General features: G+C 34.9%; 1 protein-coding gene across 6 annotated transcripts in view; it reads left to right on the top strand.

Moving 5' to 3' along the window:
* The window catches only part of LOC140436979 (retinaldehyde-binding protein 1-like), a 124,486-nt gene that overhangs the window by 20,522 nt on the left and 90,425 nt on the right, over positions 1–13,539 (top strand). The window contains exon 1 of one of the 6 annotated variants that reach the window (XM_072526170.1): positions 11,386–11,475. The exons of 3 other annotated variants lie outside the window; for them this stretch is intronic. The gene's annotated coding sequence lies outside the window, so the exon portion shown is untranslated. Of the gene's footprint in view, positions 1–11,385; positions 11,476–13,539 lie in introns of those variants that run through there. 2 more of the 6 variants (XM_072526175.1, XM_072526178.1) reach the window with 2 other exon arrangements.

Here is a 13,539-nt window from a genome sequence, read left to right as displayed (position 1 = left end):
CATATGGTACATAATTTTTCAGGTGCACATAGGGTATTTATTCTGGTATTGATGGGACTAACCTCTTAGGCACCAAAATTAACACTAAGAGAGTCATTTAATTGGCCTCATTCCGGTTGAAGAACGACTGAATTCTTACCACAGATGGTCAATAGAAACTAGGATCCAGATACTATTTTCGGCGAGTCAACTGGCGAACGTCCGCTAACATCAGTCCTAGCCTTCCTCAGTGCCTAGTATCTCTGGCAGATGCTGATCTCTATGACGAAAAGGGGTAGAGAAGATGTTATTTCTATGTTGGGTCTCACATCAAAAGTTAAACCAAGTAGGAAAGAGAGTACTACACGATTTGGGAATTCTAAACACGACAGAGATGTCACAGCCGGACGGTGTGTTTAGGGATTTAGGGGAAGTCTTGTTAGAAACACTGTATCAGTAAAGATAAGGTATAAGGCAATTGTACTTTTTAAAAGGTAAAGGCAAGAAAATCTTAAGTTTTCTTAAATAAGGTAGTCCTTAATTATTCCATTTGGAAAAAGGTAGTTTTATTCAAGATACGATATGTTTCCAATTTTCTTTGGAAGGTAAGGTGTGTTTCTAACAGATAAGGTACCCTTCAATTTTCATTTGAAGGTAAGGTAAATCTTTTCCAATTTTTGTTGGAAGATAAGGTATATTTTCAACAGATAAGGTACCCTTCAATTTTCATTTGAAGGTAAGGTAAATTTTTCGTTGGAAGGTAAGGTATATTTCCAACAGGTAAGATATCCTTCCATTTTTATTTGAAGATAAGGTAAACATTTTTAAATAAAGGTAACACACGATAAGATTTCTTCGCTTGTAAGGACTACAGCACAGCCTATATAAGATTATTTTATCAACGCAATGAGGTAAGGTGTGTTATAAGATAGGACGAAAAATTTAAGGTAAATCGCATGACGTCGAAAGTAAAAATAAAGACATAGATAGGTAGAAATCAAAGCAATTAAGACTAACCATGAATTATAGGGGTCTCAACAAACATCAATTTACATGGACAGGTAAGATATATCGGTAGAAAGACATGAGAGGTGTTTTCACGAATCTTGTTACAACAATGTATGTATGAGTGTCAGATAAGAAATAGTAGGAAATAGTAAAATAACCGTTTTTACTACAGACGTATTATAACATATATAGATATTTGAGGTAAAAGTTCCTAGTCAATAAAGTTAGATGTGGGCGTTAGACGACAGTTACAAAAGGTATAATATATATATTTCTAGCATGGTAAATAGTTATTCTTGCTCATTTTCTGAGACTTCGGAATCAAAAGAGTCATTATAACACGGCTTTAAATCTTTTATATGCCAGCGTCCAGCATTAGTACCATCTTCGTTTTTTATTTGATACACCAGACGAGAGAATTTTTTAGATATTGTACCCTTGACATACTTGGGAGCAAGCTTAGACATGAACCGTTTTGGAGCACTACTAAGAACAATATTTTTGCGCCACACGGTATCACCAACAGAAAATTGAACATCTCGTTTGCGGAGATTATAGTATTTGGCATTTCTTTCATAGGCTTTAGATAGGTGGGTTTGGACTTCCTTGAAGACAGTTGACAATCCAGTTATTTCAGAGGCATATTCGTCTCTGTTACCGGGAGAGAATTCGATATTTTGGAGCTGGTCATAGGGACGATTATAATAATCTCCTAATAAGGGAACGTTGCGGGCAAAATTCAGAAAAGCTGGGGAGTGTTGAGTAACTTCATGGCGGGCGGTATTAATAGCTTGTTGAATTTTAAAAATTTCTCTATCCCATTCGGAATGTTCGGTAATATAGCTGCGAATAGCGGTACAAATGGTACGATTACTTCTTTCTACGAAGTTGCATTGGGGGGAATAAACGGCAGTGAACCAGATTTTTTGAACTCTGTATTCATGACAAAGATTCTTAAGAATTTTGTTATTAAAATTAGAGGCATTGTCGCATATGATGTGTTGGGGAACACCGAAAGTTAAGAAAACATTATTTTCTAGGAAGTTAGCGACATTCTGGGCGGTAGCTTTGCGTAGGGGTTGTATTAACGTATATTTAGAGAACCAGTCAGTCACGACGAGTAACCAAGAGAAACCTTTTTTACTGCGCGTGAGGGGACCGATAAAATCAATAGCAATTATTTGCCACGGGAACTCGGCTTTCTTCTGATTTCCCATTAAACCCATTTGAGGAACATTTGGAGCTTTCTGTGCTCCACAGACTTGGCAAGAACGAACGTATTTGAGGACGTCTCTCCTCATCTTCGGCCAGTAAAATCTCTCTTTGACCCGGGATAAAGTTTTAAAATAGCCTAAATGGCTACAAGTAGGAGGTTCATGACAGGATTTGAGAACGTCGTGTTTCTGGGGAGAAGGTACTAAAATTTTCCATTCTATTTCGTTAGATTTAAAAGGTAGACAGGTAGGTACATACTTATAAACATATTCATTTTCTACTTTCCATTGGGGGAAGTTATCTGGATTAGCGATAATTTTTGACCGTAAGTTATCGTACCAGGGCTCGATTCTATTTAGATCAACATCGAGAGAAGCTAATTCGGGACTTACAGGAGTTTCGTCCAGAGGGACTTGTTCGTGCATTCTACTGAGTGCATCCGGTACTTTATGGCAGGATCCCTTTCGGTGAACAAGAGTAAAGTTATGTTGTTTGAGGCGCATGGCCCAACGACAAAGACGACCAGAGGGATTTTTGAGGGTAGTCAACCAGAGAAGGGAATAGTGGTCAGTGATGACGGTGAACTTGGTTCCTTCAACGTACGGACGAAATTTTTCAATGGCGAAAAGGACGGCAAGGCACTCACGTTCTGTGACAGAGAAATTTCGCTCGGCTTTAGTCAGAGATCGACTAGCGTAACATATAACTTGTTCGCTATCATCTAATTTTTGCGTCAAAACAGCTCCAACTCCAGTATCACTGGCGTCGGCTTGAACGACGAAGGGTTTCGAAAAATCTGGTTGAACCAGTACGGGGGCAGATACTAAGGCTTGCTTGATTAAGATAAAAGACTTTTCAGCTTCAGGATTCCAAGTAATGGTTTGTTTCTTTTCTTTTCCTTTACCCTTTAGGAGATCGTTTATTGGAGAGCAAGGGTAGAGAAATTTTTAATAAAACGGCGGTACCAAGAGCAAAGTCCAATGAAGCGTTTAATTTCGGTAGTGTTTGTAGGTCTGGGATAGGTTATCATAGCAGATATTTTTTCGGGGTCCGACCGAAGAGAATTATCACCAACGATATAACCGAGAAACTTAAGGGAAGTTTTGAAGAACTCGCATTTATCTACGTTAATGGTAAGATTTGCGTCCTTTAGCTTTTCTTTAACTTTAGAAAGAAGAGAGATATGTTCTTCAAAGGTAGGGGAACATACTATTATATCGTCAAGATAAAAAAAAATAAAGGGTTCGAATTCAGGTCCGAAAATTGCATCTACTAGACGTTGTTGTGTTTGTGCTGAATTACACAAACCAAAAGGCATAACGGTAAATTGGAATAACCCTCGACCTACTACGGCGAAAGCAGTTTTTTCACGAGATGATTTTTCCAAGGGGATTTGCCAGAAAGCTTTCTTAAGATCAATAGACGAGATAAATTTTGCACCTCGTAAAAGAGAGAGGATCCTATCGATATTTGGAAGCGGGTAGGTGTCATGTTTAGTGACATCGTTTAAAGTACGACCATCAAAACAAAAACGAAATTCGTCATTTTTCTTCCTAACCAACAAAACGGGTGAACACCAAGAACTACAACTAGGTTCTATCACACCTAGCTGGAGCATTGAATCTAGTTCTTTATTTAAGATATTCGACATATATGGAGACATAGGGAAAGGACGTCGCTTGAATGGTTTTGAGTCGCCGGTATCTATTGTCATTTGAATTTTATTTGTGCGGCCTATACCTTCAGCGCTACTAACTTCGTTAAAGTTATTAATAATTTTGTTCGCTAAGGTACGGTCGGCTGGACTAAGAGATTCTAACGAACAAAGATGCGGGAAGATAGCTTCTGGATTGGCCATAGAAAAAGGATGATTTGGTTTGTCGGACTTAGTATTCCATTGGTTGGTATTAAAATCAATAGAGAGACAAAATTGTTCAGCAAAATTACTTCCAAGGATAAAAGAACACGGTAAAGAAGGCACTACAAGGCATTGAATTACTCTAAAGACATTATCGGCAAGAATAGGTAAATCTATGAGACCAGTTACTTTTTTATTGGAACCGTCTGCTAGAGAAACTGTCGAGTTAACGGATTTATTTATTGGAATTTTATTTTGATTAAGAAAAGCGAGACCTTGTTGTCCGGCACACGTAATGGAACAACCGGTATCCAATAGTACAGTAAAATCTTGATTGTAGATATTTACAGATATATAGGGTCTTTTATCAGTCTTTTTAGAGATCACAAGGGGACAGACTTTATTATGAGAAGGAAGACGATAGAAGTTTCTAACTTCCGTAAGGTAATTTTTCCACTCATTTTCGGTCACGCGGTAGGAGTTTCTATGCGAAAAGTCTCGGTTCTTATTCCATTGTTTTCGCTGACGGGAGTTAAAGGTACTTCGGTGAGATGTAGGAGAACGGTAATCTCGAGGTAAATTATTCTGAATTCTATTTGAAGAATAACTGGAGGATCGGGAGATATCGGACTTTTTGGGATGTCTGGGAATAGAATAGCCGATAGTATTTATTCCGTACGTTAGTTTTTTGGAGGATTACAATTTGTACATTGTGGGAAGGTAACTTGAGATTTTCCACATCGATAACAAAATATTTTCCTCGGACGACGACATTCACGGTGACTGTGTCCTTTGCCTTGGCAATTCCAACACGCAGTGGAAGAGTTTGGCTTAGAAGTTAAGGGAGGTACGTAATTCTTGCCTGAAGAACGGTTCGTTGGAAAGGTATTACTAGAAAAATTGTTTCTAGACTCAAAATGTCTCGGAGGGTTTCTCTGGGCATCCCTTTGGTTTTCTACGCTAGAAATAGAAGGAGAGTCACGTTTGAAAACTGAGGCAGCATTTATTTCGACGGTATTAATGAGAGAAGATAATTGGTCTACGGTATCCACCGTACTAGTGGCTATCATAGTAGAATATTCCGGTAGGAGATTTGAACGAATATAAGAGATTTTGGTTTTTTCGGAGGGCTGTCTCGGTAATCTCTTTATTAAATTAAGTATGTCTGCTTGATACAGAACGAAAGGTTCATTTTTTCTTTGCTTATGGCTTTTGATCTGATCCCACAGTTCGTCTTCATAGCCATGCGGAAGGAATGTGAATTTAAGTAATTCGACCAGTTGTGGCCAAGAGGTAAGTTTAGATTTAACGCTGCTAAACCATTTAGCTGCGTTACCTGAGAAAAATTCCACGGCAGATCGGAAAAGTATCGCATCGGGAATATCACGCGATTCAGCAAGATTTTGAATTTTTTCCAAGACACTAAATAGATGCTTAGGATCACCGGAAAATTTAATATTCCAATCACCTACATTGACAGGAGTATTAACATGGACGATAGGGTTAATGGCTGGCATAGGAGCTTGTGAAGTTAAAGGTATATATGCGGGATTCGAGTCGGTAGTGATTATTTTATCATCTAGGTTTGCTTCTAACAGAAGGCAGGTAGAGATAGCTTCGTCTTTAAAATTCGATTCCACAGGTTTCTGTGGATCTGGGGTTAGACGTTGTAGTCTTAGGGAAAGATGCAATAAATGGACCTTTGTTCTTTTGTAGACAGAATCACTAGGGTTTCCTTCAAATTCAGAAATAAGATTTTCGACTTCGGAAAAGATAGTTTCGATCTGGCTTGATTCATCTTCGAAGATAAGGGGATTTTCCGTTAGATCGATAATCGGAGTGGCTTTCTGAAGGGCTTTCTTAAGGATAGATTTTTTTTCGGAAAGAGTTCTATTTGACTTAATACCTCTGATTTTCAGTTCGTAATCGATCTGATTTACCTTGAGATAAGAGATAACAGAAGAATCCATTTTTAAACTCGTTTAGATAAAAAATAGTCGAGAGAAGAGAAGATACTTATATTTGAAGACTGCGTTGCGGTGCTATTTTTTACCATTTAGCTACCACATTGGACGATATTTTCTTGCTGTTAGCTACCACATTGGGCGCCATTCTTTTCTGTGTACCCTCTGGATGATCGATTGAAGGTTACACAAAGAACGGTACTAGGCTCGGGCTTCAGTCTGGTAGAGGTATCTTGGTCGGGGTTCTTGTTACAGCTCAAATATCACGGATCAAATAAAGAAGTACTTACGACACAAAGACAAGAAGTTAGAAGAGAAGATAAGAGATAAGAGAAGAAAAGTTATTTGGGCACCACCCTATTTTTAGAGGAACAGGGAAACCTTAAGGCACATAAAAAAGGACGACGAGAAAGGTAAGGTACAGCTAGAGAACTCACGCGAGGATAAAGTAAACCGTGAAAGAGAAAAGTATCGGAATTATGCGGTACACTCCTAATATTTCGACACATATACTTAAAATATACGATCAAACAAATAAATATAATAATATAATTCAATAAAAAATGCCTGGAAGAGAAACACAAAAATATAAATCCAAATTGTATAAAAAAATATAAAAGAAATAAAAAGCAAATAGTTCTTTAACAAAACTATATTTAGGTATATTTGTTAAAGTAAATGTACCATATTAAATTTTATTAAACAGTTGATTAAATAGCATGATTAGTGCGTAACTGATTATTAATTACAAACAAAAAAATATCTCAAAAAAATAGTTATAAATAATTTAGTATCCTCAAGAATTAAAAAAAAGGCAAGGAACATTATAATTATATCTACATATATAAAATAAATGGTCCGTTAATTATACGTATATATTATCCTGTATTTTTACTATATTACTCAGTCAAACCAAAACTCCATAAATAAGAAGGTACACTGAACTGGAGTCATAAATCAACTGCTAAAGATTTCGTTACCACAGTTTAGTCAATAAAACTTATACTCACAGGTGTATTCAAATAATGGTATGACGCCCTCAATAAGGCACTTGACTTCGGTCCACCACAACAGGTAGTTGGGACGACACGACCACAATAAATTGCAGTCTTCCTAACGTAATCCCTTAGATTGTCTGTTAGGCCGACGAAAAGAGGCAGCTACCGGTACCGGGGTACTACAGGTGGTTGAGGTAACATAAAGATGACTGATGATCAGGTGAACTAACTTTGCGGTGAATGCTTGAAAATTGTACACGGATGGACGGTGTATAATAGGAATCGGTATACAATCTGAATTGGTATAAAATAGGAACGGCAAACAGAAGTGACTTCAGTTGGAAGACGTCTGTTTGACAAAAGAGAAAATAATCAATATAAGACACACTGTGCAAAGATAAATAAGGGTGAATTGAAAATCCACTTACCGCCGATTGTCGAAGATAAGACCGCTTGCCACAGGAACCAACTTGAAAATGAATATCGGATTGTGAATTTAGAAGGGCTTAGACAAGCGAAGGTTGAAAATAGGGAGGGGATATTGGCTGAAGGATGCCACGCGAAATTGACATTAAATATCCGGGCTACTGGGGTTTATTTTTGTAGCGTTTACCAATAGAAAGTAAAGTTTCTACGAAAAACAACTCTTCTGATTTTCTGAGAAGGTAGCTCGGAGATTTCACAATAGGTCCTTTTTCCTTTGTTATTAGGAAAGATTTTTATGTACCAAAACAAGATAAAAAGAAGAAGAAACATTTGGCGAAGTTATTTCTTTGTTAAAAAAAGGCGTAACAAAACGAAGGTATGCAGGCATGGGCGGCGTGAAAATAGTTTATTAAAGGGAATAATTTAAAGAAATTATGAACATGCTTCAACCTACAGAAACTAAAAAAAACTGACGAAGACATAGTAAAGGTATATATATTTATTAAATAATAATAAATAGAATTCATATTATTATAAATGTGTAACAAAAATAAATTTTTAAACTGAGACTCAAAGATTCTGCCGGTTGCCGGTATAAAATAATAAAGTATAAATAAGTAGGAACCCTTCTCCAGGAAGGGTGCCTATCTTTGTGAAAGTTAGCCGCTGTCGGTGGTTGTTGGTTGGGCTAAGGGGGGTTGTTGGTCTAGTCTAGATTATAGCAATCATTTTTGTCCTCATGTTGGTAATGAGTTTCAAATTATATTCTGATGCATCAGTGGATTTAAGATAGTATGGGTGGTTGCTGATTGTTTCCCCAAGGTAGTTTGGTTGGCTGTTGTTTGCTTCCCAAGGTAGTGTGGTTGGCTATTGCTTGCTCCCCACGGTAGTGGCTAGAAAATTCATACAAAGATCAGTTTTCTCCCAAAAGAAAACCCGATCAGAAATAAAGCTGAGTATTCAGAGAAAAACGATCTCAGCAAATTCTCTGATCACAGCGTGGCATTAATAAAAATAAATTTATAGGAAAAGATTTTATTAATCAGATATTAAAGAAAATAAGGTAATATAGGTACATATAAAAAACATAAAAGTTAAAATGTTTTCAGCTTTATTTTAAGAAAGAATCTGCCATGCAAAAGAAAAAAAGTAAAAAACTGAGGCCAAAACTGAGAAAAAGATACTTTTTCTTTATCTTTATCTTTAAAGATACTGATGTACGTGTATACGGCTAAGACACTAACCAATTTGTGTGACTCAAGGTTCATTGTAGAATTATTGTATTGATATGATTGAAAAGAGAGCGAATAAAAATTTGTGTCGGCTTATATAGGATGGAACGGCTACTAAAAAATATTTATAATTTAGTGAGGTTGCTTTGGAATAATATAGTACGGGGGACAAGTATCAAGCGGAGCTTGGTGTCATCTTCAATTGGTTGATTGAAACGTTACAGTAGAAAATGTTGTTTGCTGTAATTTAATTATTTTAAATAGTGATGTGGCGTCTGAGGGACAATGTGGTTTAAAATATTGCGCACGATAGCAATATTGATTTTGTAGAATGTGCTAGTGGTGGTGTAAATGTAATTCCTGAAAAAAGTATTCGTAAAGAAGATTAAAGTGCATTTAAATGCTAAAAGACAGCAAGTATGTATCAATGTGTACAAAAATCTACATAATAAATTCGGTTTCGATGAAAAACTGTTGGTACAAGTAACTTCTGATTTAACAGTGATTCCACATTTAACTGTATAAAAAATAGCTAAAAATGAACCCTTTCATCGCAAGAAACGATCTTCAAAGAAAACTTAACTTCAAAGCTTTTTAATGGAAAATTATATTTATTTCAAAGATGTTTATATAAAAAAGAACAAATTATTCAAGTTCTACACACAAAGTATTTTAACAAAATATATCCCTTGAGAGTATTGCCTAAAAGCATATAGGATTATATTGAGACTTCCCCCTATTTTTGTGTTTTCAATCCTATAGAGTTGATTTGGGGACAATGAAAATCAAATATAAGGGTCTCTCTCTGTTGTCGTTTACCCATTACTGAGGATCGCGATTTATTCCAATATTCCTAACGTGACCGAAAAATTGCAGAATACGTTGCAGGCATATTGTGGAAAGCCTTTTTTTTTATTCTCGAGTTAGTTTAGAATGAAAACGTTTGTCCTATGAGCTGTCCAAAGTATGCGCAGCATTTTTCTTTAGCACCACATCTCAAAGGCATCAATTGACGCTCGCGTTCGCAAAGAGTCCAAGTCTCTGCCCCTTATAGAAATATTAAGAATACAAGAACATTTGCCAGTTTTATCTTGATATTTTGAGAGATATATCTGTCTTTCCAAACTTTAGTTAGGCGACTCATCGCATTTTTTGCCAACCAATACGTCTCCGAACTTCTGCTTCACAGTTACCATCGTTAGTTGTTCTAGACCCGAGATAGACAAAACTGTCCAATATCTGGTATTCCTGTAACATGTTAGTCAGTTGAATAGTGTGGAATTTGTCGACCAACATTATTTTTATCTTAGCTTTATTGATTTTTCAGACTAACTTTATTGCTTTCGTACTCAACTCTTCGTAGGGGATTAAACATTTCTTGCTCATTTGCTGCTATAAGTGTAGTGTCATCAGCAAATCTTAAATTGGAGATTTTCCTACCAGCCACTGTTACTCCACCGGCCATCCATCTAAAGCCATCCTCATGGCATGTTCTCCATAAATGTTGAATAAGTCAGGTGATAACACGCATCCTTGTCGAAATCTCTCTCGGTCTTAAATTGGTTTGGGAACTTCTGATCTAGCCGTACTGTTGCTATATTGGACTGGTACAGATTTTTTATGTCACCAGGTGCAATGGTGTGCCCATTTCTATTAAAGTGGACCACAGATTTATCCAGCTTACACAATCAAATGCCTTTTGGTAGTCAACGAAGCATTATAATCGTAGGTATTTAAAATTTTGTAGACTTTTTAATGAGTTGTATTAGGTTCATGATTTGTTTCCGTGTACCTTTTACCCTTTACAAACCCCGCTTGTTCCTGAGGTATTTGGTAATAATAATTTAGAGGTATGAGTATAAGGCGTGCAAATATACTTCCTTTTGATAAGAAGTTAATTGAGAAGTATCTAATATTACCAAAGAAGGCTGGCAGAAAAGAATCGCCAAAGGGATCAACGTTAAAGAATACTATAAGAAGATTTGGCATTTCCACATTAATGGTGGAAATAAAGTTATTATTGAATTCAATGATGATAGTAACGCAGAAAATACGAAATGGGGAGAAAATGAATTAAGTGTATAGATATTTTAAGTTATTCCTTATTAATTGTTGTGTTGTGCAATTAATATTCTGACATATTACAAGTGTAATATGGAAAATACTCTTGTTTTAAAAAAAATTATTTTATTTTTAGGTTTTGTATTTTTGAAATAAATAAACAAAGATCGGGGACATTTTTTGCTGAATTTTAAAAAATTTTAACTGTATACGTAGTTAATTTTTGATTTAACTATGTTTTTATAAAGTTATTTTAGTATCAATAATTGTACTAATAACAAGAATAATTACAAAAGCTATTCTTTATCAGTTATCAATGCAAGCAAGCGGTAAGAAGAAAGGTCCCTGTAGGGTGAAATGTAAATAAAAAATGGTCAAATTTAATTTTAGCACATACGATATGTCCTAGTTTGACGGTACAAACCTAAGTAAAAAATAAATATTTTTCTAGTCTCTCTATAAATCTATGAATGTATATGAGGAAATAAAAAAGTTTAATATACGCTATATTAAAAAGATATTATATATTTAAACAGTTAAAATATAAAAATTACCCACAAACGATTGTAACTACTAAAAAAATGTATTCGTAGTGTTTGATTTATTGCATTAATTTGAAAAGGTCGTCTCTGTTATTTGAAATTCAAATTACGAACAGTAAATTATGACATGACCTTTTCTTTCTGAAACAGTTGAAAGTTGTGTGTGCAAAAGTAATATTCAAATTTTAAAAGGTAAATACCTATTTAATTTCTTTATTTAAGAGAATTTATGGATATTTTTAAAAATTTTCAACTAAAACATAAACAAGGAGATCCTCTTTGATTCCACTTCAAGATTTACGTATGTTACGAATACATTATCATAAAGTGACTGGCATTTTGTGAATTTGTATAATCATTGTGAAATTCATAAAATTTCTGTCTTGAGGTTTTTCCAATTTATTTCAATCTTTAACTATCTGAGTCATAATTCTTTAAATTGTACTAGGACTGCTTTTCGTACTTCGTTTCTGATCGTTTAACATCCTCCATTTAATATTGTCTACAGTCACATTATTACCTGGTAGTTCTTATATTTCTTTATTTGTCAGAAATCAATATATTTAAGAATTATTTTTCTACTTTTGTGTTGCAAAAAGTGCTAACTCACTTGGTGAAAACTTTAACAAAATTATTTTTTTAAGAATAAACTTCTTCTTCTTCATCTTCATCTTCATCGGATTTTACTTAGTAAAAAGGAAATCCAGCATCATTTTGGTTCATTTGTTGCTTTATGTCCTTTTTTAGTTTACCTACACAAAAACATTAAAATCACCTCATGTTATTAATCTTTCCTTTGTGGCATTATTTCCTAAGCAGGTCACCTAAATGAACAAACAAAGCTTTTTTTTTCATTATCAACTATGATTATATTAAAAATTGTGTAGTTATATTATTGTTTACTGCGGATAAGCTTGTTAATTTATAATTAATTAATTAATTAAAAAATAAGGTCAGAAGACAACTGACCAAGGACCAGAAAAGTGTAGAATAAATAAAAAAAAAAGGTAAAATAAAGACACCACAAGTGAGATACGAAGGAGTTGTAGACTAACAATAATGGGTAGGATAAATAACGCAGATTATTAAGAAAGTATGGAAATGAACTATTATTTTATCGAATGTATAGAGGAAAAAAAACTAGCCTGCTACGGACATATCAAAACAGTGGACCAAGACGCTAGAGAAACAAAATTACAGAATGGAGTTCAATAGAGAGATGAAAGAAATAAAAATTTGTCTCTGCTGTATTCACAAGGATATTATGATAATCTTTTTCGAGGTCCTCTCTTATTTTTTGGGTTGTAATTAAGTATTTTTGGGTAGTCTTTCGTTTTCTATCCTGGGAATATGTTTTTGTAATCAGTTAAACAAAATTAAATTTTTGTATCCTTTATGGTTTTTAGATGTGTTGTTTTATGTAATGTTCTGTTTCTTGTACCGCGTACTGCGTAAAATTTGCATACACATTTGGTTTAATTGATGTTTGGTTAGTTGTAGTTTGTCATTTATTTCCTATACGTTTATTGTCGTCTGCAAATAGAAGGGCGCTTAGGTCAGTATGTTGTGATATTTTACTGCTTTGCAGTTTTTGAGTACGTCGTCACCGTATTCTTTAAAACCGGAAGGGAAAGGCCTGTCTCACTTCTTAGTAGATTTCTTTTTCTCACCAGTATTGAACATTTTTTTTTATTTTGTAAGATGTGGGGGGTAGCCTTTGTTATCCATTATTTTCCAAATCTTATTTCGGTCGACTCGGCCAAAAGCTTTTTCGAAATCAATGAAAGCTATTTGGGTTTTCAGGTTAAATGAACTGTGTTTCTCGATGGGATGTTTAATAGTTATAAATACATAATATTACTACACAAAGGCCCTTTTGGAGATCCATTTTGTTTTTTTTTGTGTTTTTACTTCGGTCTATAACCTTCAGTCTTTGGTTTAGGATTTTGCGTAGATTTGTTATGCTGCAACATATACTAAACGAGTGCTTCTATAATTTCTGCGGTATGTTGCTCACGTTACCCTTTTTGAATAAAGATATGACTTCTAGTGTTATTCATGGGTCTGAAATTTCGTATCTTTGCCAGGGCATATTAAGAAGGTGGAAGATTCAAAAGCAGCTAGAAAGTGCCAGCATATTTAATTAATTCTGTATTTACCCGTTCTATCTCTTTATCTTTTCTGTTTTTTCATATTTTCAAGTGCGTTTTGTAGTTCATTCCTTCTTATTTTATAAAATCGTTCAATTTTGCTATT

The sequence above is a fragment of the Diabrotica undecimpunctata genome, chromosome 3 (genome assembly GCF_040954645.1).
Source record: "Diabrotica undecimpunctata isolate CICGRU chromosome 3, icDiaUnde3, whole genome shotgun sequence".
NCBI classification, from domain to species: domain Eukaryota; kingdom Metazoa; phylum Arthropoda; class Insecta; order Coleoptera; family Chrysomelidae; genus Diabrotica; species Diabrotica undecimpunctata.
This window is presented reverse-complemented; position numbering and strand designations above follow the sequence as displayed.